The sequence below is a fragment of the Apium graveolens genome, chromosome 11 (assembly GCF_009905375.1).
Source record: "Apium graveolens cultivar Ventura chromosome 11, ASM990537v1, whole genome shotgun sequence".
In the NCBI taxonomy this organism is placed as follows: Eukaryota; Viridiplantae; Streptophyta; class Magnoliopsida; order Apiales; family Apiaceae; genus Apium; species Apium graveolens.
The window spans coordinates 20,839,373-20,865,737 of NC_133657.1; positions in this window are offsets into that span (position 1 = coordinate 20,839,373).

Here is a 26,365-nt window from a genome sequence, read left to right on the forward strand (position 1 = left end):
CTTGGTACCACATTTATACGAGTCAATTTTGGGCCACATTTTGGCTCTAATCAACGATGTAAATCACTATTCACCATATTAGAGTCACTTTGCACCCTATAAGAGTCACTTGCCACCATATATTGGTACAATTGACCTTTAACATCATCAACATGCAATATTAACATCCTTTAACCACCGTCTTGGTATCACATTTATACGAGTCAATTTTGAGCCACATTTTGGCTCTAATCACCATGTAAAGTCACTATTCACCATATTAGAGTCACTTTGCACCCTATAAGAGTCACTTGCCACCATATATTGGTACAATTGACCTTTTAACATCATCAACAGCATTTAACCTCCTTTAACCACCTCTTGGTACCACATTTATACGAGTCATTTGGGGCCACATTTTGGCTCTAATCAACCAATGTAACTCACTCTTCACCATATTAGAGTCACTTGGCAACCCTATAAGAGTCACTTGCCACCATATATTGGTACAATTGGCCTGTTAACATCATCAACTGCAATTTAACATCCTTAAACCACTCTTGGTACCACATTTATAGCAGTCAATTTTAGGCCACATTTTGGCTCTAATAAACCTGTAAGTCCTCTCTCACTATATTAGAGTCACTTTGTATCCTATAAGAGTACTTGCCACCATATATTGGTACAATTGACCCTTTTAACATCATCAACATGGACTTTAACATCCTTTAACCATCTCTTGGTACCACATTTATACGAGTCAATTTGGGCCACATTTTGGCTCTAATCACCATGATAATCACTATTCACCATATTAGAGTCACTTTGCACCCTATAAGAGTCACTTGCCACATATATTGGTACAATTGACCTTTTAACATCATCAACATGCAATTTAACATCCTTTAACCATGTCTTGGTACCAATTTATACGAGTTAATTTTTGGGCCACATTTTGGCTCTAATAAACCATGTAATAACTATCACCTATATTAGAGTCACTTTGCCCTATAAGATGTCACTTGCCACCATATATTGGTACAATTGACCTTTTTAACACTCATCAACATGCAATTTAACATCCTTTAACCACGTCTTGGTACCACATTTATACGAGTCAATTTTTGGGCCACATTTTGGCTCTAATCAACGATGTAAATCACTATTCACATATAGAGTCACTTTGCACCCTATAAGAGTCACTGCCACCATATTATTGGTACAATTGACCTTTTAACATCATCAACATGCAATTTAACATCCTTTAACCACGTCTTGGTACCACATTTATACGAGGTCAATTTTGGGCCACATTTTGGCTCTAATCAACCATGTAAGTCACTCTTCACCATATTAGAGTCACTTTGCACCCTATAAGAGTCACTTGCCACCATATATTGGTACAATTGACCTGTTAACATCATCAACATGCAATTTAACATCCTTTAACCACGTCTTGGTACCACATTTATACGAGTCAATTTTGGGCCACATTTTGGCTCTAATCAACCATATAAGTCACTCTTCACCATATTAGAGTCACTTTGCACCCTATAAGAGTCACTTGCCACCATATATTGGTACAATTGGCATGTTAACATCATCAACATGCAATTTAACATCCTTTAACCACCTCTTGGTACCACATTTATACGAGTCAATTTTAGGCCAAATTTTTGCTCTAATCAACCATGTAAGTCACTCTTCACCATATTAGATTCACTTTGCACCCTATAAGAGTCACTTTCCAGCATATATTTGTACAATTAACCTTTTAACATCATCAACATGCAATTTAACATCCTTTAACCACGTCTTGGTACCAAATTTATACGAGTCAATTTTGGGCCACATTTTGGCTCTAATCAACCATGTAAGTCACTCTTCACCATATTAGAGTCACTTTGCACCCTATAAGAGTCACTTGCCACCATATATTGGTACAATTGGCATGTTAACATCATCAACATGCAATTTAACATCCTTTAACCACCTCTTGGTACCACATTTATACGAGTCAATTTTAGGCCATATTTTGGCTCTAATCAACCATGTAAGTCACTCTTCACTATATTAGAGTCACTTTGTATCCTATAAGAGTAACTTACCACCATATATTGGTATAATTGACCTTTTAACATCATCAACATGCAACTTAACATCCTTTAACCACCTCTTGGTACCACATTTATACGAGTCAATTTTGGGCCACATTTTGGCTCTAATCAACCATGTAAATCACTCTTCACCATATTAGAGTCACTTTGCACCCTATAAGAGTCACTTGCCTCCATATATTGGTACAATTGACCTTTTAACATCATCAACATGCAACTTAACATCCTTTAACCACCTCTTGGTGCGACATTTATACGAGTCAATTTTAGGCCACATTTTGGCTCTAATCAACCATGTAAGTCACTCTTCACCATATTAGAGTCACTTTGAACCCTATAAGAGTCACTTGCCACCATATATTGGTACAATTGACCTTTTAAAATCATCAAAATGCAATTTAACATCCTTTAACCACCTCTTGGTACCACATTTATACGAGTCAATTTTGGACCACATTTTGGCTCTAATCACCCATGTAAATCACTATTCACCATATTAGAGTCACTTTGCACCCTATAAGAGTCACTTGCCACTATATATAAGTACAATTGACCTTTTAAAATCATTAACATGCAATTTAACATCCTTTAACCACCTCTTGGTACCACATTTATACGAGTCAATTTTAGGCCAAATTTTGGCTCTAATCAACCATGTAAGTCACTTTTTACCATATTAGATTCACTTTGCACCCTATAAGAGTCACTTGCCAGCATATATTGGTACAATTGACCTTTTAACATCATCAACATGCAATTTAACATCCTTTAACCACCTCTTGGTACCACATTTATACGAGTCAATTTTGGGCCACATTTTGGATCTAATCAACCATGTAACTCACTCTTCACCATATTAGAGTCACTTTGCACCCTATAAGAGTCACTTGCCACCATATATTGGTACAATTGGCATGTTAACATCATCAACATGCAATTTAACATCCTTTAACCACCTCTTGGTACCACATTTATATGAGTCAATTTTAGGCCACATTTTGGCTCTAAGAAACCATGTAAGTCACTCTTCGCTATATTAGAGTCACTTTGTATCCTATAAGAGTAAATTGCCACCATATATTGGTACAATTGACCTTTTAAAATCATCAACATGGAACTTAACATCCTTTAACCATCTCTTGGTACCACATTTATACGAGTCAATTTTGGGCCACATTTTGGCTCTAATCAACCATGTAAATCACTATTCACCATATTAGAGTCACTTTGCACCCTATAAGAGTCACTTGCCACCATATATTGGTACAATTGACCTTTTAAAATCATCAACATGCAATTTAACATCCTTTAACCACGTCTTGGTACCACATTTATACGAGTCAATTTTGGGCCACATTTTGGCTCTAATCAACCATGTAAGTCACTCTTCACCATATTAGAGTCAATTTGCACCCTATAAGAGTCACTTTCCACCATATATTGGTACAATTGACATATTAACATTATATACATGCAATTTAACATACTTTAACCACCTCTTTGTACCACTTTTGTACGACTCAATTTTGGGCCACATATTGGCTCTAATCAACCATGTAAGTTACTTTTCACCATATTCGAGTCACTTTGCACTCACTTGCCACCATATATTGGTACAATTGATATGTTGACGTCATATACATGCAATTTAACATCCTTTAACCACCTCTTGGTACCACATTTGTACGAGTCAATTTTAGGCCAAATTTTGGCTCTAATCAACCATGTAAGTCACTCTTCACCATATTAGATTCACTTTGTACCCTATAAGAGTCACTTGCTACCATATATTGGTACAATTGACCTTGTAACATCATATACATGCAATTTGACTTCCTTTAACCACCTGTTGGTACCAAATTTATACGAGTCAATTTTGGGCCACATTTTGGCTCTAATCAACCATGTAAGTCACTCTTCACCATATTAGAGTCACTTTGAACCCTATAAGAGTCACTTGGCACCATATATTGGTACAATTGACCTTTTAAAATCATCAAAATGCAATTTAACATCCTTTAACCACCTCTTGGTACCACGTTTATACGAGTCAATTTTGGGCCACATTTTGGCTCTAATCAACCATGTAAGTCACTCTTCACCATATTAGAGTCACTTTGCACCCTATAAGAGTCACTTGCCACCATATATTAATACAATTGGCATGTTAACATCATCAACATGCAATTTAACAACCTTTAACCACCTCTTGGTGCCACATTTATACGAGTCAATTTTAGGCCACATTTTGGCTCTAATAAACCATGTAAGTCACTCTTCACTATATTAGAGTCACTTTGTATCCTATAAGAGTAACTTGCCACCATATATTGGTACTATTGACCTTTAACATCATCAACATGCAACTTAACATCCGTTAACCACCTCTTGGTACCACATTTATATGAGTCAATTTTGGGCCACATTTTGGCTCTAATCAACCATGTAAATCACTTTTCACCATATTAGAGTCACTTTGCACCCTATAAGAGTCACTTGCCACCATATATTGGTACAATTGACCTTTTAACATCATCAACATGCAACTTAACATGCTTTAACCACCTCTTGTTACCACATTTATACGAGTCAATTTTAGGCCACATTTTGGCTCTAATCAACCATGTAAGTCACTCTTCACCATATTAGAGTCACTTTGAACCCTATAAGAGTCACTTGCCACCATATATTGGTACAATTGACCTTTTAAAATCATCAAAATGCAATTTAACATCCTTTAACCACCTCTTGGTACCACATTTATACGAGTCAATTTTGGACCATATTTTGGCTCTAATCAACCATGTAAATCACTATTCACCATATTAGAGTCACTTTGCACTCTATAAGAGTCACTTGCCACCATATATAAGTACAATTGACCTTTTAACATCATTAACATGCAATTTAACATCCTTTAACCACCTCTTGGTACCACATTTATACGAGTCAATTTTAGGCCAAATTTTGGCTCTAATCAACCATGTAAGTCACTTTTTACCATATTAGATTCACTTTGCACCCTATAAGAGTCACTTGCCAGCATATATTGGTACAATTGACCTTTTAACATCATCAACATGCAATTTAACATCCTTTAACCACCTCTTGGTACCACATTTATACGAGTCAATTTTGGGCCACATTTTGGATCTAATCAACCATGTAACTCACTCTTCACCATATTAGAGTCACTTTGCACCCTATAAGAGTCACTTGCCACCATATATTGGTACAATTGGCATGTTAACATCATCAACATGCAATTCAACATCCTTTAACCACCTCTTGGTACCACATTTATACGAGTCAATTTTAGGCCACATTTTGGCTCTAATAAACCATGTAAGTCACTCTTCACTATATTAGAGTCACTTTGTTTCCTATAAGAGTAAATTGCCACCATATATCGGTACAATTGACCTTTTAAAATCATCAACATGGAACTTAACATCCTTTAACCATCTCTTGGTACCACATTTATACGAGTCAATTTTGGGCCACATTTTGGCTCTAATCAACCATGTAAATCACTATTCACCATATTAGAGTCACTTTGCACCCTATAAGAGTCACTTGCCACCATATATTGGTACAATTGACCTTTTAAAATCATCAACATGCAATTTAACATCCTTTAACCACGTCTTGGTACCACATTTATACGAGTCAATTTTGGGCCACATTTTGGCTCTTATCAACCATGTAAGTCACTTTTCACCATATTAGAGTCACTTTGCACCCTATAAGAGTCACTTTCCACCATATATTGGTACAATTGACATATTAACATTATATACATGCAATTTAACATACTTTAACCACCTCTTTGTACCACTTTTGTACGACTCAATTTTGGGCCACATTTTGGCTCTAATCAACCATGTAAGTTACTTTTCACCATATTCGAGTCACTTTGCACCCTATTAGAGTCACTTGCCACCATATATTGGTACAATTGATATGTTGACGTCATATACATTCAATTTAACATCCTTTAACCACCTCTTGGTACCACATTTGTACGAGTCAATTTTAGGCCACATTTTGGCTCTAATCAACCATGTAAGTCACTCTTCACCATATTAGATTCACTTTGTACCCTATAAGAGTCACTTGCTACCATATATTGGTACAATTGACCTTGTAACATCATATACATGCAATTTGACTTCCTTTAACCACCTGTTGGTACCAAATTTATACGAGTCAATTTTGGGCCACATTTTGGCTCTAATCAACCATAAAAGTCGCTCTTCACCATATTTGACTCACTTTGCACCCTATAAGAGTTACGTTCCACCATATATTGGTACAATTGACATGTTAACATCATATACATGCAATTTAACATCCTTTAACATCCTCTTGGTACCACTGTTATACGAGTCAATTTTGGACCATATTTTGGCTCTAATCAACCATATAAGTCACACTTCACCATATTAGAGTCACTTTGCACCCTATAAGAGTCACTTGCCACCATATATTGGTACAATTGAGATGTTAACATCATATACATGCAATTTAACATCCTTTAACCACCTCTTGGTATTACTTTTGTACGAGTCAATTTTGGGCCACAGTTTGGCTCTAATCAACCATGTAAGTCACTCTTCACCATATTAGAGTCACTTTGTACCCTATTAGAGTCACTTGCCACCATATATTGGTACAATTGACATATTAAAATTATTTACATGCAATTTGACATCCTTTAACCACCTCTTCGTACCACTTTTATACGAGTCAATTTTAGGCCACATTTTGGCTTTAATCAACCCTGTAAGTCACTCTTCACCATATTAAAGTCACTTTGTGCCATATAAGAGTCACTTGCCACCATATATTGGTACAATTGACCTTCTAACATCATATACATGAAATTTGACTTCCTTTAACCACCTGTTTGTACCACATTAATACGAGTCAATTTTGGGCCACACTTTTACTCTAATCAACCATGTAAGTCACTCTTCACCATATTAGAGTCATTTTGCACCCTATAAGAGTAACTTTCCACCATATATTGGTACAATTGACCTTTTAACATCATATACAATCAATTTGACTTCCTGTAACCACCTATTGGTACCACATTAATACAAGTCAATTTTGGGCCACACTTTGGCTCTAATCAACCATGTAAGTCACTCTTCTCCATATTAGAGTCACAATGCACACTATAAGAGTCACTTGCCACCATACATTGGTACAATTGACATGTTAACTTAATATACATACAATTTAACAACCTTTAACCACCTCTTGGTACCACTTTTATACGAGTCAATTTTGGGCCATATATTGGCTCTAATCAACCATGTAAGTCACGCTTCACCGTATTATAGTCACTTCGCACCCTATAAGAGTCATTTTCCACCATATATTGGTACAATTGACATGTTAACATCATATACATGCAATTTAACATCCTTTAACCACCTCTTTGTCCCACTTTTGTACGAGTCAATTTTGGGCCACATTTTTGCTCAAATCAACCATGTAAGTCACTCTTCACTATATTAGAGTCATTTTGCACCCTATAAGTGTCACTTGCCACCATATATTGGTACAATTGACATGTTAACATCTTATACATGAAATTTAACATCCTTTAACCACCTATTGGTACCACTTTTATACGAGTCAATTTTGGGCCACATTTTGGGTCGAATCAACCATGTAAGTCACTCTTCACCATATTAGAGTCACTTTGCACCCTATAAGAGTCACTTTCCACCATATATTGGTACAATTGACATGTTAACATTATATACATGCAATTTAACATCCTTTAACCACCTCTTTGTACCACTTTTGTATGACTCAATTTTGGGCCATATTTTGGCTCTAATCAACCATGTAAGTTACTTTTCACCATATTCGAGTCACTTTGCACCCTATTAGAGTCACTTGCCACCATATATTGGTACAATTGATATGTTGACATCATATATGTAACACCCCCAAATCCGGGGTCGGGGATCCGGGTTGTCACGAGTTCCATTTCCCTTAATAACATCCAATCTTAATAATTAATCAACTACTCTGTACTGTGACCCCACCATTAAACACACACACCACAAGTTATAGCCTCAGAGATGAATATCCAAAAATAATCACAAGTCATTTTATTCCACAATTATATGCCAATGCACCTTAAACAGGTTTCTGAATAAATTTACATTTCTTTGCCATTATTACAATTCATAATATACATAAGTCTGGTACATTATTAGTTGAAAACTTAGCCTATTGGTAATTTCTACCTCAGCTACAGCGGCCTCAACGCTTCCAGAAAGCTGCGGAACGTTTCCTATCCGCTTGCGAATTGGGAGCTTTATCCTGTTCATCTTATCTATCTGATGTTGTGTGATGAAAGAAGAAGGCAAGGGTGAGCAACAAGCCCACCAAAATAATATATAATATGATTAACAATATATGAGCCTTCTCATAGTACTCATGAAAGTATTGGTTAAGAAGAAATGAACCAAGTTTATATCTTAATGCGATGAAGTCGCAAAATATTCAGTATATATACATATATACTTTTCAAAATCTTGGAAGTCCTCTTCCATGTATAATATACACAAAGTTCCAGTTTATAACTATATAAAAAATATCGCTGCAAGGTGATCTCATATATCTAACCTTGTCTCAACGTTTTTCTGAAAATCTTTGTCATGCATAAGATAATCATTTACTAGATATAAGTTTACAAGGTGAAGTTACAAGATACTCCAATATACTTATATCTTTTCCACATAATACTTGAACTACCACCGTTCAAGTTATAATTAGTTCAGAAGTTCATCACATAGATGAGACTACAAGATAATACTTGAATAGATTCAATCTTTGAAATATTATTGAATGAAATGAAGTTACGAGATACTTCATTAAGTCCCGATATATATATACACCTATATATATCTCTCATACATTTCCTGAAAACCTCTGTCATGTAAAGTATGAACAGAGTTGCAATATCCAATAAATTTGGAAAGAAAAGAAATTTTGGCATAAACCTGATATCTTGCTGATCAGGCAAAGATACCAATAAGTAACCTTTTCTACTAGTAGATGGATGAATCCCCCACCGGTCATCACCCTGGCCACATAAGGACCTTGTGTTGGACCGCCACCGGGCCTCTTACGCGTTGATGGACTGCCACCCAGCCACTTACACTTTGATAGACCGTACCCCGGCCTGTCGCTTATGCCGACTCAATTAGATGGGCTTACTTCCCGAACGTTGGGTAAGTAATCAATTCATTTGTTTTCTCAAAACAGCAACCACGTTGCGAATGTAAAATGCACCACAGAGCTGGATCCCCCAGGTTTTGAGCGAGTATTTAAATCCCCTTTGAAAGGAAGATCTTAAATATAAAAAAATGAGTTTTGGGGTCCACTCTAACTTTAAAAATCATTTTGAAGACTCAAAAACATTTTTAAGAATGTTTGGAGTACTGCTGATTTATTAAAATAAATCAGTCCCGATATATTAGAAAATATCTGAATATTATTATTTAAATAATATTCCCATAAAGAATAATCTTTATAAAAATAATTGAAGTAGAAGTTTTAAAACTTATACTTGAAATGGATATTAAATAACCAAAGATATACTTATATGAAAGTACTATCTTTATTTGAATAATCGAAAATAAGTTTGATTATTGACACCTTATTCTTTAATAAAATAAAGAATATATTTCAGTAATAAGCGGAGTCATAATACCTCGAATGAATATTATAAATAATATTCATTAAATAAAATAAAGGAGTCATACATCCTCAAATGAATATTCAAATAATATTCAATTAATAAAATAAAAGGAGTCATAAGCCCTCGAATGAATATTCGAAATAATATTCAATAAATAATATAAAGGAGTCATAAGTCCTCGGATGAATATTCGAAATAATATTCAATAATAAAATAAAGTTAAAGTTATCGAATAAATCTTATTCGATTAATAGTTTTGAAAACTATAGCCATATATATATAAAAAAATATATATTATACTCGGGACATCGACTCCCGGTTTAGAAATATGTTTTCACCTTTGGGTCCCTATACTAAGGGTATATGCAAATTACCGCTATCCTCTAGCATAGGTATTATCAACTGAACCAACAGATATATATGGCAAGAATACGAAACAGGCATGCATATGTACCATATCACATGCTACAATATATCGCAAGAATTTGCTAATAACAAATATGCATTTATCGCAAGATCATGCATATACACATATACATCACAATAACAGTTATAACGGGTAGAAAACTTGCCTGAGCGACAGGGGGTTACGAATGGCTCGGGACGAGTCTGGTAACCTATAAACAACAAGTAAGTTGGAATTAAACCAAAGTCACTTGTAAATCTATACATTAACCAACTTAGACTCTAACGCTCGTTTTGCGCTTACTGATTCTCTTAAGTCACTCGAGTACCCTCGGCTCCACCATTTTTAATAAATTAACCATTACGAGTTTTAAGGCGATTTTTTCGCAAGTGTCTTACCAACTTCCTATTACACCTTACATAAATGTTTCATACTTCAATTAGTCCTTTAAGGTCTTTAACCTATGTTTCAAAGTAAGGCGAGGGGTAAGGGTTCGTTCGCGAAACGTTGTTACTTAAAACGGCCGTTTCTCCTAAACCGTTCATCGGAATCAAACGAACCACATATCAAAACGAAGCTCGTAACATGAACTATCTAAACATGGCAATGGTCAAAACCTAGCAGTGAGTTCAAGGGTTCTGATGTTAAGAACAAAAACAGTCTACGGTAAATCGGGCATTACGACGGCTATGTTTACGCGATTTCCCAAATTTAAACCATTCCAAAACAACCACCAATCAATCCCAATTCACAACCCAATCAAAACTCCATCCATCCTACATCATAACAGCCCCAACAACTCCACATTAACAATTTATACTTATTCCCCACATGAACTAAAAGCTTTACTTAGGTTCCTTAACTAATTATCAAGATTTACAACCCCAAAAATACCACAAAACCAACTAATCTCTACAAACTCAACCAACTTTAAACAATCAAGCATCATGCTTCACATATGCTATATCAATCATATTCATTCCTAATTACACAAAACTAAAGCTAGGGTTTGGAGTTTATACCTTCCTTGGAGAGTGGAGAATCAAGAGAATGGCTTGGAATCACCCTTAAAGTCCTTATCCAAGCTTAATCTAAACAAAACTTGAAGAACACAAATTTTAATTCATAAAAAACACTATTCACCATCTTCTTCCATGATTTATAGAAAAATATTGGCTTGGAATTAGAAGCTTAAACTTATAGGAAGTATGTAACTATCCATGGGGAAGCTTAGATAAATACCTTGTTAAATAGTAAGTGGTGGACCTTGGATCTTCATTTTTTAAGAAAAGAAGCCGAGAGCTTCATGAAGAAAATGGGGGGTTTGTGTTTTTTTTTGATGAAAATGAAATGTTTTGGCTTGGTTGGTGGCTTTTGATTTGTTTTGTTTTCTTACCCTTTTTACCATGGTAACTTTTGTGTGGCTCACAATCATCCAACAATTCCTTCCCTTATGTCATGCTTATGTCACCTTGCACATATCATAATGCCTCCACTTGTCCACACCTTGTGGTTTGATGATGTCACAATCCTTGGCTTCTTGTACAAGCTTGTCTCTTGGTCACTTATTTGTTTTACGGTTCTCTTATCTTTCGTTCTCGTTTATCGATTGAGGGATCATACCCGGGATCTTATTACTTGGGTTCCCCTAAACCTTTCTCAATACATTATATGCCTTTTATGATCCTCTCTTATAATCCTTTAATTTAAATCCTTCTTATCCTGTTACCTTATACTCAATTCTTTCTGTATCTAGTGGATTTCCGGGAAAAATCAAAGTGTTCGAATTTGGATTCTGACGATCTTTACATACACTTATATACCATATAGAGTACTAATAAAATCTCAGAATATCCATACCAGAACCCCTACGTAGTGTGGCATGAAAAGTTTTTTACATACACTTATATACCATATAGAGTGCTAATAAAATCTCAGAATATCCATACCAGAACCCGTACATAGTGTGGCATGAAAAGTTTTCTCATTCAGCATAATCTGCAAAATCACTATTTATAAGGGTTTCAAAAATTTCCAAAAATTGGGGTTATTACAGTCTCCCCTCCTTAAAAGGATTCCGTCCCGGAATCAGATAGAAAATGAATAGGGATACTCTCTTAGCATTGCACTTTCTAGCTCTCGAGTAAATTTTCCCATATTATGGTCCTTCCATCAAACTCTAACTAGTTTGATAACCCTTCTCCTAAGCACTTGTTCCTTTTCGATCTATAACCCTTTCTGGCTGCTCCCTATAGGTTATGTCTGGTCGCATGCCTATGCGCTCATATGCCCCTATTTATCTGGCATCCGAATTACACTTCCTTAACATTAATACGTGAAACACGTTATGACTTGCTACATGTTCGGGGGTAGGGCTAGCTCATATGCTAACTTCCCAAACGTCTTAGTATATCCAAGGGTCCGACATATTGTGGACTTAGCTTTCCTTTCTTTCCGAATCTCATCAATCCTTTCCGAGGGAATACCTATAACAGCACTAGGTCCCCTACTTCCTATTTCTTATCCTTTCGTGTCAAATCAACATATGTATCATGTCCATCTTGGGCTACTACCAGCCGTCCTCTGATTAGATCTATCATATCCTTGGTCCTTTGGACTACTGCGGGTCCGAGCATCTTGCGCTCTACAACTTCATCCTAACATAAGGGAGATCGACATTGTCTTCCCTCAAGGATCTCATAAGGCGACAACTCGATAATGACATAAGATCTATTATCGTAAGAAAACTCAATCCGTGTTAAGTGATCATTCCAATTTCTTTCAAGTCTAGTGTACAGACTCTCATTATAGCTTTTAGCATTAGAGCTTTTGCTTCTCAATACCCATTCTTTTCCAGTTCATAATCGCTACTACCTTCCGTTCCTAATATTATACTGGTTATACTTTTGCTCGTTAGCGTTCTATAACCTTTTAATAACCTCGTCAACCTTAGTATCACGAATGTGTTTCCATTCCGCATACCACAACTTTATTACTCCTTTTTCAGCTGTTTCTATTTTCCAAAATTTGATCAATCATATAGAAGTAAAGAAATTTGTTGAGAGATCACTATGATCATGAACACTTGTTATATCGCATAGTTAGTACAGAAGGTGGCCAGCCTTTAGCACTTGACAAGAAATTAAACAATAGCTGGTATCCTACTCAGCTTCTATCACACAGATAGATAGTCATTCGGCAATACCTCCCCTTCTGGAAGGGTTGTTCTTCTCAGTTTATATGAAATGAAAAGAAGAGAAAAGAACGAACTGAAGAGAATTGTATATACGTAAAAAAAATTATTGCCATAAAATATCTGGCTTGGAATCTACCTCTGAACTATAGAGGTTTGTCATAGGAGAACAAAACATATGTGTATATATATCAAGTATTATCGCATCGCATTTCACATGCTTAAATATTTTTTCTATTCCGTCCATCATTCTATGGACCCATGCTCTTCCTCGAGCTTATACACAATCACCTTTGAAACTCCCTTGATATCGAAAATTGAACCTGGGATCTCATTCTACACATCCTCGTTACTAGAATTCTATGCTTGCACCGCAACCTTCCTCGTATAATAATACGACTCTCTATTGATAAGAAAGAATAAATATTCAATAGGTAAATAATCGACCTAGTTTTTCTATCAAAGATAACTTATACGTCAACATGACCCGATTAGTGGTACTTAATCTCAACCTCCATTCCAATACAACTCTCACGGTTGTAATTAGCTCATTACTCGCAGAATCATTGCTGCATTACTATGGTCCACTACTGACCTACTGTCGTCATTCACGTTCCATGAAATCTTAATATCTAACCATACGGAGTCCATACATGTCATATCAAATCCTTCTAAGGAGGTAACATAATCACCATTCATGATTCATGAAGAACACTCCTGATCCTGACATACATACATGACATGAAGCAGATAAAATTGCAGAAGAGTTTCAATCAAAGCAACGATAGCAGGTTAATACCATTCTTAATTGTATGCCCTAAATAGAAGACTTAACTCAAAGGTTCGTCTAGTCCTTTTTGAAACATGGTCCTGGCTTATCTCAAGATAGTACCTTCTGAGATAGATAGCCCGCTCATGGCGATTACACGAATTAAACCTTTACCAACTACTATTACGGTTGGGTATTGCACAGTCATCAGAAGGAATGTCAGTCTTTCAAACCATAATACAACCTTCACAGCTTTAACCATCATCACTGTATTCCTTTGGCACAAGCGCCTATAATTATCCTCTTACCTTTAAAGTATCGGCCACCTCTTTGGCCTTTCCTGATAGTAAAATTTCCTTACAGTCAATGTCATTTTAACCACCTCCAATAAATTTTCTACCTCATTTCAATCACTGCTTATGTAAAGATGTTTTCCTTAAAATCTGATGAGTAAATAAAAAATATCACCATTTTTTTTCCATAAGTTATTGCCTCAGTCTTTAGAGGTTAATCACTGTCACGACTGACTCTCAATCATAATTAGAACATCTTTTATCTTAGGTCCTAATTGCCCTGAACAATTTCGACCTTTACTGGTTTGATCCATACTTTCTCGTGGTTTAACACGTGCCCCACTTGGCATCATGATAATTACGTCATACTTCCTTTATCAATATTTCTATTCTTGAGAATTTTGAATATTACCTTTCTCCTTGTAAAACCTCTAAGGTTATCCTTCAATCGTTCCTCCTGTATTCCTTAGATACAGGGCATATCAAAATACCATTTACTAATACTAAAACCATTGTCTATATACTTCTGAAAAATTTCCCCACTGATTCTTAAAGGTTGTTGTTACCTTAACCCTTTCCAAATCATACTGTCAAAACTCATACTGTCCCTATTAAGGGTGAAATGCCAGCCTTTATGCATTCCCCTAGGATTCGTTTTAAGTTACCGATGTTTTATCCTTAATTCCACCTTTAAAAGGTACCTGCATCCTTCCATGGATAAATCAAGTCATATAACCCTGATAAGGGTGTCTTAATCAATCATTACCACCTCGATAGTATATTCCTAATTTTACAATAACATCTGTATTCAAAATGAGGTTAATCAATATGGCCTCCCAAAAGATAACAACGGTTATCCGCTTTTCTTGCCTAATCTGGTAACGATAACAAGGATGTTCTGGAAGATATTGGTCGTGTTCAACGTGAACTTCTTCTTAATAATTCCTTATTTACTTTTGTTTTTTATCTCAACAGTCATCTCAATGTTGGGATATCTTTCATACCTGGCGTCTCCCTTTCTGGGTATCAAGCCACCAGTCTTACACTTCACATTCTTGAAGGTCACTTCCTTCATCCAATTTTCCTAATATCTTACTTCCTTGTCTCCTCAGTCTATCTGCGTCTCATTATTTATCCTTCGAATTATCTCAAGGTTTCCTCGAATCCTCCCAACTTACAGGGGATAAAACATATGTATCTCTTATACCTTCAACCATCAATTTAACTCATGATGAATCACCCTCATCCTGACGATCACATACTTTTCTATTTCTATTACCACGAGTCTTTAGGGTTTCCTCATACCCAACTCCTTTATCATTCCTCAAACTCTCTTGCCTTTATATTCCTTTCCACTTCAATTTCCTTTTTATTTTCCTTTCTCTTATCATTATTTCATGAACCAACACAACATAAGCATTGATTTCACACATCCTGTCATTCTGGATTCGTGTCCTCAGAACGAATCTTGACAACTTTTACAACTTAGATTCATAATTCATCATACTCGTCTGCCTTTGTTCTGGCTCTAAAGCTTTTACACTATCTCCTTATCTTTGGGAATTACTTTCCCGAAAACAATTGACTGAACTTAAATCAGTTTATTATAATCTCTTGCTTCGTGCCTTCCTTGGCCTTTCACCAGCGGGTGGTCTCTCTCTTAGGAGGGTAAGTGACAAAAACAGTCTTTTGTGGTTCGTAAATCATTTAGAATCTCAAATGATTCCTATATTTCCTTTAGCCAAGCTCTTGCCTCGACTGGGTCAGCTGGTTCCTTAGAACTCGGAGAGCTTAGTGACTTAAAGGTCCTGAAAGAATTTCTCACCGCATTGTTTCCTCAAGGTGGTGGACGGGGATAATAGTCTAAGTTCTTTTTAGACAGGTCCATGAATTTCCCCATAGGAGTACCGTCCTGGTTCTCTCTATCTTGATCGACTTCTGTTTTCTCAGTATGAAATGTTTTCTCATCCTCCCCATAATCGGGGTCATCCTACATATTTTAAATCCTCATTTTCCACTTCATTATATTATGGGTTCCTTCTATCTTGATGGCGACCTCCCTGACTATCACGTTCAGGGTTTGCTCTAACCTTATTCCTCAAACTAGCTTTCATCTAAGATTTCATGTTTAAGCTCTTGAACGTTTGGAACTCAAATTCTGTGGGAATACCTCATTATTCCCTTATCATCTTTCTCGGTATTAATCTTTTATCTAATTGTTGGCTCTCTGCCTTCGTTCATCACTTTTTCTGGCACAATATGTTCTTTTCCGATAATTCGGACTGTATTGCAATCTCAAACAGCTTTTCGGTACCGGCTCCGGTTACCTTCACTTCTATTTCCATTTTCTCAAAATCTCTTATAACTCTCCCAAAGACATTATAATCTTGAGTCTCTCCTTTTTACTAAGGGCATCAGCCACCACATTAGCTTTCCCCGAATGATAAAGAATCTCCCAATCATAATTCTTGATTAGCTCTAACCGCCTCCTCTGGCGTATGTTGAGCTCTTTCTACGTGAAAATGCACTAGAGCACTTATGGCTTGTGTAAATCTCGCACTTCTCTCCATACAAGTAGTGCCTCCAATATTTAGGGAAAAACTATTGCCACGAGCCCAAGCTCATGGGTGGGGATATCGAATTTTATATTCCCTTAATTGTCTTGACGCGTACGCGATTACCTTACCGTGCTGCATAAGCACGCACCCTAAGCCCTTGTGCGAAGTGTCACTATACTTCACAAAATCTCCTTTTCCATCCGGCAACGCCAGCATATGGGTCGTCACCAACCTTTGCTTCAGTTCTTAAAAGCTGTTCTCGCATTTCTCTGTCCATTCAAACTTCTCAGTCTTACGAGTAAACCGCGTTAAAGGGGCTACTATCTTTACAAACTTGAACGAACCTCCGGTAGTGATCGACCAATCCTTCCTCTGGTAGTCGACCTAACCATGGTCATCAATTCATCAGTGGTCCTTTATTCATTCTTGTCAGGATCCTCCATGGGATCCTCCTCAGCAACTGTCCCTTCTAGGACAACATCCTCAACCGCTACATCCTCAATATGAACATCATCCGATCCCGCGTTAGGACGCTCTATCAGATCCATAATCTGATCTCCAATAAGTAATAAAACATCATCGCGTTGTTGCTCCTCAACCTCAGGGTTCGGAGTCCCGCTACCATATACGATAACGAACTACGCTTCTATCACGATATTTATAAGGGTTCCCATAAGGGTTTTAACTGTCAGTACTATGTTAGGTAGCCCGATTATGAACTTGGCAAGAGTTCTTATTATCATAGTGAACTTATTATCTTAACGTCGCATCATCTCTGAGGTTTATAACGCTTAGCTCTGATACCACTTCTGTAACACCCCCAAATCCGGGGTCGGGGATCCGGGTTGTCACGAGTTCCATTTCCCTTAATAACATCCAATCTTAATAATTAATCAACTACTCTGTACTGTGACCCCACCATTAAACACACACACCACAAGTTATAGCCTCAGAGATGAATATCCAAAAATAATCACAAGTCATTTTATTCCACAATTATATGCCAATGCACCTTAAACAGGTTTCTGAATAAATTTACATTTCTTTTCCATTATTACAATTCATAATATACATAAGTCAGGTACATTATTAGTTGAAAACTTAGCCTATTGGTAATTTTTACCTCAGCTACAGCGGCCTCAACGCTTCCAGAAAGCTGCGGAACGTTTCCTATCCGCTTGCGAATTGGGAGCTTGGTCCTGTTCATCTTATCAATCTGATGTTGTGTGATGAAAGAAGAAGGCAAGGGTGAGCAACAAGCCCACCAAAATAATATATAATATGATTAACAATATATGAGCCTTCTCATAGTACTCATGAAAGTCTTGGTTAAGAAGAAATGAACCAAGTTGATTTCTTAATGCGATGTAGTCGCAAAATATTCAGTATATATACATATATACTTTTCAAAATCTTGGAAGTCCTCTTCCATGTATAATATACACAAAGTTCCAGTTTAAAACTGTATAAAAAATATCGTTGCAAGGTGATCTCATATATCTAACCTTGTCTCAACGTTTTTCTGAAAATCTTTGTCATGCATAAGATAATCATTTACTAGATATAAGTTTACAAGGTGAAGTTACAAGATACTCCAATATACTTATATCTTTTCCACATACTACTTGAACTACCATCGTTCAAGTTATAATTAGTTCAAAAGTTCATCACATAGATGAGACTACAAGATAATACTTGAATAGATTCAATCTTTGAAATATTATTGAATGAAATGAAGTTACGAGATACTTCATTAAGTCCCGATATATATATACACCTATATATATCTATCATACATTTCCTGAAAACCTCTGTCATGTAAAGTATGAACAGAGTTGCAATATCCAATGAAATTGGAAAGAAAAGAAATTTTGGCATAAACCGGATATCTTGCTGATCAGGCAAAGATACCAATAAGTAACTTTTTCTACTAGTAGATGGATGAATCCCCCACCGGTCATCACCCTGGCCACATAAGGACCTTGTGCTGGACTGCCACCCGGCCTCTTACGCATTGATGGACTGCCACCCAGCCACTTACACTTTGATAGACCGTACCCCGGCCTGTCGCTTATGCCGACTCAATTAGATGGGCTTACTTCCCGAATGTTGGGTAAGTAATCAATTCATTTGTTTTCTCAAAACAGCAACCACGTTGCGAATGTAAAATGCACCACAGAGCTGGATCCCCCAGGTTTTGAGCGAGCATTTAAATCCCCTTTGAAAGGAAGATCTTAAATATAAAAAAATGAGTTTTGGGGTCCACTCTAACTTTAAAAATCATTTTGAAGACTCGAAAATATTTTTAAGAATGTTTGGAGTACTGCTGATTTATTAAAATAAATCAGTCCCGATATATTAGAAAATATCTGAATATTATTATTTAAATAATATTCCCATAAAGAATAATCTTTATAAAAATAATTGAAGTAGAAGTTTTAAAACTTATACTTGAAATGGATATTAAATAACCAAAGATATACTTATATGAAAGTACTATCTTTATTTGAATAATCGAAAATAAGTTTGATTATTGACACCTTATTCTTTAATAAAATAAAGAATATATTTCAGTAATAAGCGGAGTCTAGCATCCTCTAGCATATGCAAATTACCGCTATCCTCTAGCATAGGTATTATCAACTGAACCAACAGATATATATGGCAAGAATACGAAACAGGCATGCATATGTGCCATATCACATGCTACAATATATCACAAGAATTTGCTAATAACAAATATGCATTTATCGCAAGATCATGCATATACACATATACATCACAACAACAGTTATAACGGGTAGAAAACTTGGCTGAGCGACTGGGGGTTACGAATGGCTCGGGACGAGTCTGGTAACCTATAAACAACAAGTAAGTTGGAATTAAACCAAAGTCACTTGTAAATCTATACATTAACCAACTTAGACTATAACGCTCGCTTTGCGCTTACTGATTCTCTTAAGTCACTCGAGTACCCTCGGCTCCACCATTTTTAATAAATTAACCATTACGAGTTTTAAGGCGATTCTTTCGCAAGTGTCTTACCAACTGCCTATTACACCTTACATAAATGTTTCATACTTCAATTAGTCCTTTAAGGTCTTTAACCATTGTTTCAAAGTAAGGCGAGGGGTAAGGGTTCGTTCGCAAAACGTCGTTACTTAAAACGGCCGTTTCTCCTAAACCGTTCATCAGAATCAAACGAACCACATATCAAAACGAAGCTCGTAACATGAAATATCTAAACATGGCAATGGTCAAAACCTAGCAGTGAGTTCAAGGGTTATGATGTTAAGAACAAAAACAGTCTACGGTAAATCGGGCATTACGACGGCTATGTTTACGCGATTTCCCAAATTTAAACCATTCCAAAACAACCACCAATCAATCCCAATTCACAACCCAATCAAAAATCCATCCATCCTACATCATAACAGCCCCAACAACTCCACATTAACAATTTATACTTATTCCCCACATGAACTAAAAGCTTTACTTAGGTTCCTTAACTAATTATCAAGATTTACAACCCCAAAAATACCACAAAACCAACTAATCTCTACAAACTCAACCAAACTTTAAACAATCAAGCATCATGCTTCACATATGCTATATCAATCATATTCATTCCTAATTACTCAAAACTAAAGCTAGGGTTTGGAGTTTATACCTTCCTTGGAGAGTGGAGAATCAAGAGAATGGCTTGGAATCACCCTTAAAGTCCTTATCCAAGCTTAATCTAAACAAAACTTTAGGAACACAAATTTTAGTTCTTGAAAAACACTATTCACCATCTTCTTCCATGATTTATAGAAAAAGATTGGCTTGGAATTAGAAGCTTAAACTTATAGGAAGTATGTAACTATCCATGGGGAAGCTTAGATAAATACCTTGCTAAATAGTAAGCGGTGGAGCTTGGATCTTCATTTTTTAAGAAAAGAAGCCGAGAGCTTCATGAAGAAAATGGGGGGTTTTTTTTTGATGAAAATGAAATGTTTTGGCTTGGTTGATGGCTTTTCATTTGTTTTGTTTTCTTACCCTTTTTACTATGGTAACTTTTGTGTGGCTCACAATCATCCAACAATTCCTTCCCTTATGTCATGCTTATGTCACCTTGCACATGTCATAATGCTTCCACTTGTCCACACCTTGTGGTTTGATGATGTCACAATCCTTGGCTTCTTGTACAAGCTTGTCTCTTGGTCACTTATTTGTTTTACGGTTCTCTTATCTTTCGTTCTCGTTTATCGTTTGAGGAATCATACCCGGGATCTTATTACTTGGGTTCCCCTAAACCTTTCTCAATACATTATATTCCTTTTATGATCCTCTCTTATAATCCTTTAATTTAAATCCTTCTTATCCTGTTACCTTATACTCAATTCTTTCTGTATCTAGTGGATTTCCGGGAAAAATCAAGGTGTTCGAATTTGGATTCTGACGATCTTTACATACACTTATATACCATATAGAGTACTAATAAAATCTCAGAATATCCATACCAGAACCCCTACATAGTGTGGCATGAAAAGTTTTCTACATACACTTATATACCATATAGAGTACTAATAAAATCTCAGAATATCCATACCAGAACCCCTACATAGTGTGGCATGAAAAGTTTTCTCATTCAGCGTAATCTGCAAAATCACTATTCATAAGGGTTTCAAAAATTTCCAAAAATTGGGGTTATTACAATATACATGCAATTTAACATCCTTTAACCACCTCTTGGTACCACATTTGTACGAGTCAATTTTAGGCCACATTTTGGCCCTAATCAACCATGTAAGTCACTCTTCACCATATTAGATTCACTTTGCACCCTATAAGAGTCACTTGCCACCATATATTGGTACAATTGACCTTTTAACATCATATACATGCAATTTGTCTTCCTTTAATCACCTGTTGGTACCACATTTATACGAGTCAATTTTGGGCCACATTTTGGCTCTAATCAACCATGTAAGTCACTATTCACCATATTAGAGTCACTTTGCACCCTATAAGAGTCACGTTCCACCATATATTGGTACAATTGACATGTTAACATCATATACATGCAATTTAACATCCTTTAACATCCTCTTGGTACCACTGTTATACGAGTCAATTTTGGACCATATTTTGGCACTAATCAACCATGTAAGTAACACTTCACCATATTACAGTCACTTTGCACCCTATAAGAGTCACATTACACCATATATTTGTACAATTGAGATGTTAACATCATATACATGCAATTTAACATCCTTTAACCACCTCTTGGTATTACTTTTGTACGAGTCAATTTTGGGCCACAGTTTGGCTCTAATCAACCATGTAAGTCACTCTTCACCATATTAGAGTCACTTTGTACCCTATTAGAGTCACTTGCCACCATATATTGGTACAATTGACATGTTAACCTTATATACATGCAATTTAACATCCTTTAACCACCTCTTGGTACCACTTTTATACGAGTCAATTTTAGGCCACATTTTGGCTTTAATCAACCATGTAAGTCACTCTTCACCATATTAAAGTCACTTTGTGCCATATAAGAATCACTTGCCACCATATATTGGTATAATTGACCTTGTAACATCATATACATGAAATTTGACTTCCTTTAACCACCTGTTGGTACCACATTTATACGAGTCAATTTTGGGCCACACTTTTACTCTAATCAACCATGTAAGTCACTCTTCACCATATTAGAGTCACTTTTCGCCCTATAAGAGTCACTTGCCACCATATATTGGTACAATTGACCTTTTAACATCATATACAATCAATTTGACTTCCTTTAACCACCTCTTGGTACCACATTAATACGAGTCAATTTTGGGCCACACTTTGGCTCTAATCAACCATGTAAGTCACTCTTCTCCATATTAGAGTCACATTGCACACTATAAGAGTCACTTGCCACCATACATTGGTACAATTGACATGTTAACTTAATATACATACAATTTAACAACCTTTAACCACCTCTTGGTACCACTTTTATACGAGTCAATTTTGGGCCATATATTGGCCCTAATCAACCATGTATGTCACGCTTCACCATATTATAGTCACTTTGTACCCTATAAGAGTCATTTTCCCCCATATATTGGTACAATTGACATGTTAACATCATGTACATGCAATTTAAAATCCTTTAACCACCTCTTTGTACCACTTTTGTACGAGTCAATTTTGGGCCACATTTTTGCTCAAATCAACCATGTAATTCACTCTTCACTATATTAGAGTCATTTTGCACCCTATAAGAGTCACTTGCCACCATATATTGGTACAATTGACATGTTAACATCATATACATGAAATTTAACATCCTTTAACCACCTATTGGTACCACTTTTATACGAGTCAATTTTCGGCCACATTTTGGCTCGAATCAACCATGTAAGTCACTGTTCACCATATTAGAGTCACTTTGCACCCTATATGTAACACCCCCAGATCCGGGGTCGGGGATCCGGGTCGTCACGAGTTCCATTTTCCTTAACAACACCCAATCTTAATAAATAATCAACTACTCTGTACTTTGACCCCACAATAAACACACACACCACAAGTTATAGTCTCAGAGATGAATATCCAAAAATAATCGCAAGTCGTTTTATTCCACAATTATATGCCAATACACCTTAAACAGGTTTCTGAATAAATTTACATTTCTTTGCCATTATTACAATTCATAAATATACATAATCTGATACATCAAAAGTTGAAAGCCTAGCCTATTGGTAGTTCCTACCTCAGCTACGGCGGCATCAATGCTTCTAGAAAACTGCGGAACGCCTCCTAATCGCTTGCGAATCGGGAGCTTGGTTCTGTTCATCTTTTCTATCTGTTGTTGTGTGATGAAAGAAGAAAGCAAGGGTGAGCAGCAAGCCCACCAAAATAATATGTATAATGATTAATAGTATATGAGCCTTCTCATAGTACTCATGAAAGTCTTGGTCAAAAGAAATGAACCAAGTTTGATATCTTAATGCGATGAAGTCGCAAAATATTCAGTATATATACATATATACTTTTCAAAATATTGGAAGTCCTCTTCCATGCATAATATACACAAAATCCCAGTGTATAACTGTATATATAAAAAAATATCGTTGCAAGGTGATCTCATACATCTAACCTTGTCTCAACGTTTTTCTGAAAATCTTTGTCATTCATAAGACAATTATTAACTAGATATAAGTTTAAAAGATGAGGTTACCAAATACCCCAATATACTTATATCTTTCCCAATACTACTTGAACTACCACCGTTCAAGTTATAATTAGTTCAAAAGTTCATCACATAGATGAGACTACAAGACCAGATTTGAATAGATTAAATCTTTTAAAATATCATCAAAATAAAATGAAGTTATGAGATACTTCATTTGATGTAAACATCATTTTGAAAACTTGACCCTGCCAACACTCAACAATCGCCCAACCGTAGCCTTTCTATCGAAGTGCTCTGGGTAGTGTTGCAGAAATTATCCAATTGGATGATGAACTCATTACGGGAGTTTGCCGCGCCAGGAAGACCACTTACGATGATCAGTCGTAGTAGTACAACCCCACCATTTTCTACATGTAGAGGAGAACCTGTCGGATTTACTTGTCAACCGAACACTGAACTCCTAAGGAATGGACCGCCTTAGCGGAACTTCCAGGCCATTTGGGCCAATATAATAAGGCTGGGCCGGCGCTACTCGACCACTTACGCCACTCCTAGTTCAGATGAAATCCATGACTCTGAAACGTAAAGCTCGTTTCCCCCTTTCCCCAAGTAGAAACTTGTTGATACGGCTCCACCAAGAAGTCGTACCTAGTTGAAAAGGAAAACTCACCGATATTTCCCAGGCGATGCCTGTTAATGGATTAACTTGTTCCAAGAATTTTACTTCCCGAATATTGGGTAAGTAATCAAAAACTCTTTTACCAAGACAGCAACCTTGTTGCGAATATAAAACACACCACCGAGCCGGATCCCCCAGGTTTTGAGCGAGTATTTAAATCCCCTTTTTAAAAGGAAGATCTTAAATATAAAAATAGTTTTGGGATCCGCTCTAACTTTTGAAAATCATTTTAAAGACTCGAAAACACTTTAAAGAGTGTTTGGAGTAAAACTGATTTAATGAAGTAAATCAGTCCCCAGAATATTTAGAAAATGTCTGAATATTATTATTTAAATAATATTCCCATAAAAAAATTATCTTTATAAAATAATTGAAGTAGAAGTATTAAAACTTATACTTGAAATGAATAGCAAATAATCAAAGATATACTTATACGAAAGTAATATCTTTATTTGAATAATCAAAAATAAGTTTGATTATCGACACCTTATTCTTTAATAAAATAAAGAATATATCTCAGCAAATAATCGGAGTCATAGATCCTCAAATGAATATTCAAATAATATTCAATAAATAAAATAAGCTGAGTCATAATACCTCGAATGAATATTATAAAAAATATTCATTAAATAAAATAAAGGAGTCATACATCCTCAAATGAATATTCAAATAATATTCAATAAATAATGTAAAGGAGTCATACGCCTTCGAATAATATTCGAAATAATATTCAATAATAAAATAAAGTTAAAGTTATCGAATAAACCTTATTCGATTAATAGTTTTAAAAACTATATCCATATATATATATAAATAAATATATATATATATATATATACTCGGGAACATCGACTCCCGGTTTAGAAATATGTTCACCTTTTATCCCCTATACTAAGGGTATACGCAACTACTTGCTTATTTCTAGCATAGGTATTATGCAACTATAAGCATTGAAATCAACAGATAGATAACCAGATTACGAAACAGACATGCATATATACCATATTAGCATGCTCCAATATATCGCAAAATTTGCTAATAACAATCATGCAATATCACAAGATAATGCATATACATATATTTACATCACAACAACAGTATAACGGGTAGAAAACTTGCCTGAGCGACTGGGGTTACGAATGGCTCGGGACGAGTCTGGTAACCTATAAACAACAAGTAAGTTGGAATTAAACCAAAGTCACTTGTAAATCTATACTTTAACTAACTTAGACTCTAACGCTTGTTTTGCGCTCACTGATTCGCTTAAGCCACTCGGGTACCCTCGGCTCCACCATTTTTAATAATTTAACCTTTACGAGTTTTAAAGCGATTCCTTCACGAGTGTCTTACCAACTGCCTAACACACTTACCATAAATGTTTCATACATTAATTAACCCTTTTTGGTCTTTAACCTATGTTTCAAAGTAAGGCGAGGGGAAAAGTTTCGTTCGC